At 38.8% G+C, this 5000-nt stretch overlaps 1 protein-coding gene across 1 annotated transcript in view; it reads left to right on the top strand.

Annotated features, from left to right (window-relative positions):
• Positions 1 to 49: 49 nt before the first annotated feature.
• The window catches only part of LOC137972478 (tetratricopeptide repeat protein 28-like), a 71944-nt gene continuing 66993 nt past the window's right edge, over positions 50 to 5000 (top strand). The window contains exons 1-2 of the mRNA XM_068819234.1: positions 50 to 216; positions 1837 to 1892. The gene's annotated coding sequence lies outside the window, so the exon portion shown is untranslated. The remainder of the gene's footprint in view (positions 217 to 1836; positions 1893 to 5000) is intronic.

Raw genomic sequence — 5000 nt, 5'->3', positions numbered from 1 at the left:
AAGGACCAGTCTGTCAATCAAAAAAGTGGGCGGAAGGAATTGTTTCGGTTTCGTTCCTTTCGTTATCAAACTCCACTGATGATGCGAAACTGAAACTCATTCAGTGAATGACACACGCACACAAGCAGTCTAACGACATTGCTTATCCCTGAATTTACAAATAATTTGTAGCGGAATTCATTGTTGCTGCTAAACCAGTTCCGAGGGCATTGCAAGGTACACGTACTGTAATTAGACATTTGCCCTTGCTGAATCTAGTTAATGATTTGTTCGTTTCCTGCTTTCTATTCTTTGCCTGTTCATCGAGAAAGTAAGTATTAAAGTAAATCACACGTCTAGTTTTTCCTAGTTTTTCCTAGAGTAAGTTTCACTTATTCGGTTATCTTGCTAATGGAGGATGTCGTGAAGCAAGATTGCGTTGAAGAATTCAGCCATAAGAATTGAAGTCTCCCTTAATTTAAAGCTAAGCAAGACGTGGGAGCCTTTTATATACTTTCCCTTGACAATCTTGAACCTCACGAACCTAAACCATCGATCAGTTTTCCACAGCCATGGAGCAATCAACTATTTGGATAAACAGTCATTTGGTCTCGATCCGTGTTCACTAGATCTTTTCAAACGAACTTTTCAATTAAAAAATATGTGTAGCTTTCGAGTAAATTTCTCCATGAATCGCTGTGTCCAGCCTTGACTTCATCTTAGGAAGATCACGACAGCCTCTCAAACGACATCTCAAAACAGTTTTAAAAATCTCGGAAAGACAAAACAAAATAAGCAAGGCGAGTAAACTTTTTTTTCATTCATTGATAACTCTTTGCTTCTTTGCTCCTTTGTCGTGAAACTAACTCAAAAAACAAAACAAATTGTGTAGACCAGTGTTGTCGCTGACATGACGCTTTGACAGTCATGTAACATGAGCTTGGGCCGCCTATGAAATTACAGCAAATGTATGGGAATTTTGGTGACTTTGGACCATTATAAATCCTTTAAGGTCTAACGATTGTTGATGTCAAGAATACCTTTCAAAAGTACGGGTACTTCTATTGCAATTATTTTTGTGAAGTACAGTGTGCATATATGTACATCAGAATCAAGCTATGACAACCATAAATGAAATTAGTAAATTTCGTATACATATGTAAACCTTTGCAAACAAAATTATGCAAATTCCCATGAAATTTGAAGCGACACGAGGAGATTTCTAATATCCAATTTTCAGATGTTTTACCTAATGCAGTTGTCCAATTTTCCATTGAGTGAATAATTAATAAAATGACTTCAAATATTTTAAAATTTTTGAAATCTGCCTTTTTGCAGCGGAGTTATAGAGACGCCCTGGCAGAGGAAGGGGTCCCATGCATGTCGCTTGTCTGAATTTAAAAGGTCTCGTGTTGGTGCTTTATCAATGTTTCACGTTGCTGTGACCGTTGCTGTGGGAAATTTAAAGAAAGGATGTTGTTTATCGCGATTTCACTTTAAGTGCTGTCGCTATACTTTTTAGGCCAATTTTATTTACTCTGGCGGAGCCTATAAATTATAGAGGTTTGCATTTGGCCAAAATCCCATACATTCACTGTAATTACATGTAATCAAGACATGTTTGCCCCAACCAAGATGACGTGAGAAACTGTGAAAAGGTCTTTTCATTTGTCATTCAAATGCTTCTCCTAACAACCTGGGATTTATTAGGAGTTGCTACTCTAGATCTGTTCACTTTGTTATAATTTGCCTGGGCTTAAATGATTTATTTAAGAAACTTAAACCTTTTCGTCGTAGGACTACTTGGTAATGTTATATTAAACCACATCAAATCACAACTGCAGATATTTCTTCTAGTTACGGAACCCATTTCTTGACGTCACATTAATCAGCATTAATTTGGAGCAACAGTGGTAAGTTGCTTGTTGTTACTCGTTGCTTATTATTTGATCGTCCTTTTAAAAGGAGAATGAGAATGTACTGTTGGCGGTGATGATGAGCAGAAGTTACCTTCAGGGCTATATGCAACTTAATGATCAGCTGACCCCTTACTGACCCCCACTAAAATAAATGAGAAATAAAAATTAAGATTTCAAAAAAATACACTGTGGCCGACTTGAAGTAAAGAGGAAATTATGTTCACCTTTAAATTTCGAAGATGGCAGAAGAGAGTCAGGGTGGTTTAGTGGTCATCAACCATGCCTCCCACCTCTGTGACCCAGGTTCAACTCTGGCCTTAGGTCGTATGTGGGCTGAGTTTCAGTTGATCTCAATCTGACTCCGAGGGTTTTCCTCTGGGTACTCCGGTTTTCCTCCCTCCTCAAAAATCCTCCTCAAAATCGACTCCTGGCCTATTCCATCAGGCTGTAGTGCTGTGCTTCGAGGTCATACATGGGTCTCATTCAGGGGCTGAGCGCCTAACCGGCAGCACAGCTCCTTCGGTCCGACCTCATTGAGCTGCGTCCTTAGTAATTCAGTCTCCGACTGCGAGAAATTAAAGGGTGATTAGCGGGTCAGATATAATATTTTATATGTTAAGAGATTTTCCATTGATTTAACCACTTTTATGTCAAGTGACAATCCTTTATATGTAGCTGCAACTTAATTCTCAGGCATAGATTCAAGAATTTTCTGTGAGTAGGCATGATTATTAGAAGATAGTCAGAACTTCCTTGTTTGTCTTACGAATATGTCAACTGGCAGCCCTGATCTACGGGGTGTACATGAAAGGTACTCGACTAGACTAGTTGAAGAACTGAGCAGTGCCAGTGGACGCGAACACACATATGACATTTCTGATCCAACCCTCGTTTAAAAAAAAAGCAGCTGGATTTCAAGTTATCACAGTTAACAGATTTTTGTGTTGAATCCTAGATTCCTTGTGGATGCTTGGAATTTTCGTCATTTTCTTACATTGGTGGCTGCTAATTTAGGCACTAGATGGTGACCTGGTGCTACTGTTAGTGACATGACAACTTGTTTGTTTGTTTGTTGCAGTTCTGTTTATGTTTACTGTGTAATCAAAACATTTATATTTTGGAACATTTCAAGACATCTGTCTATGGAAAAAGAAAAGATTGTCATTTGACATACACTGTAAAAAGGGGGTTGAATAATGGTAAATGGGGGAGATTAACCGCCATCTTTGAAATTTAAAAGTGAGTACTTCAAGTCGGCCACTGTGTATTTTTTGAAATCTTAATTTCTCTTTAATTTCAGTGGGGATCAGCCAGGGGGTTATAGTGGAGTCAGCTGACCAGGGGCCATTGTGTTGCACCCGGCCAATGGTCACGGTCATTCAACTGTGAATGAAGCATGCACGCAAACAATAATAGTCATTAGTATCACCCAACTAGTGGACTAATGCAAATCCTGCATCATGATTGGCTATGCTACTAGAGGACTATTAGTAATAGTCCTCAAGTAGCGAAAAGCGTGAGGCTTTCTTTCGTTTAACTCCCAAATGAATTTTTCTTCAACATGCATTTGCTAACTTTATTATTGCCTTTTCTGTCCAACTAGTTGGGTGATGGCCCTTAAGGGCCACTATTGACCCGTGGCCCTTGAGGGCCACGGGTCATTAGCCCATTCAGCTTCGCCTCATGGGCTATTGACCCGTAGCCCTTGTGGGTTATGGGTCTAATTGTTAATCAGTACATACTGAAACAGTGGATAGCATTGAACACGTGCGCCGATTGGCCACTCAAACTCTGGGTATCCTTTGCTATTCACCTCCAACCATTGGTGAAATTTGATCCCGAAAATGTTGTAATCTTTGCAGGAATAAATGAGTTAAAATCATATTTTTGTGCTGCATTATCTCACTGTTTTAGTATATACTAAATAAAAACAACTATTCACCAAAGTGAAGGTGGCTAGTGGTGGATATTTACCTTGCCACTTCATGGCTTTGTAAATATCAACCAATAGCCACCTCCACTTCAGTGAATAGTTGTTTATTATTTACCAGTTAATGCACAGGTTTCATTAGAAGCTGGTCACCAGTGGTATATCGCTGTCTACATTGGGTATTTCACAATGGATAATTATGTGGCTAGCCTTACATACGTATGTTTCATCCCTGCCAAGGGACTCATCAGAGACCTTTCGGCTAACTCGTCAAACATCGCGTTTGAAGTCCCGCTAGCATCAAAATGATGGTGGCAATCTGGCCTTATATCACATAAGGATTCCCAATTGCATAATCTGCCAATTAACAACTTGAAAGAGTGTAAGAAATTCACAATGGATAATTATGTGGCTAGCCTTACATTCGTATGTTTCATCCCTGCCAAGGGACTCATCAGAGACCTTTCGGCTAACTCGTCAAACATCGTGTTTGAAGTCCCGCTAGCATCAAAATGAAAGGTCTCTGATGACGAATGACGTTTTCTATTTTGGAAGATCTTCTTTCATACACGACTGCAATAAATAAGAAAATCAAGAATATTTCTCTGAAAAAATTTGGATGGGTGTTGTTCAAACTTGCCAGTGGTAATCTATGCCAAGTAAGGCAGAAAATGATACCTTCTATGCTGTTGCCATAGCAACCATTTTTGCTGCTGGGTCTATTTAATGCAGGATTGATTTTGTTGTTTATTGCCGTAATAAGACATGTTCAGTCTGGTAAGCATTATGGGCAGCTTACATGTATACTTTTCAAGTCTGACCATCTGCCTGCACTTATCTGTTCAAAATCCAAGATATTTTGTTTATGGTAGATAGGGACTAGCACTTTGTCCCTTACATGTATCTGATGTACCTTACTGGTGCCAGGTTTGAACAACACCCATCCAATATCTTGGGAGATATTCTCACTTTTGGGATTTACATGTATTACAGGCATGACTATGTACAGTTTGTGGCGTCTTCAATTTTGAACAAAAACGTGCATATATCAGGAACAAGAGAAGATATTCCAAAATAGAAAACAACATTCTTCATCATTTTTAAAGGTTTTTTAAATAAGCAAAATATATGAAATAAGCATTTTAATGCTTAATATCCCTTTATTCATTTGC

The sequence above is a fragment of the Montipora foliosa genome, chromosome 10, assembly GCF_036669935.1.
Source record: "Montipora foliosa isolate CH-2021 chromosome 10, ASM3666993v2, whole genome shotgun sequence".
NCBI classification, from domain to species: domain Eukaryota; kingdom Metazoa; phylum Cnidaria; class Anthozoa; order Scleractinia; family Acroporidae; genus Montipora; species Montipora foliosa.
This window is presented reverse-complemented; position numbering and strand designations above follow the sequence as displayed.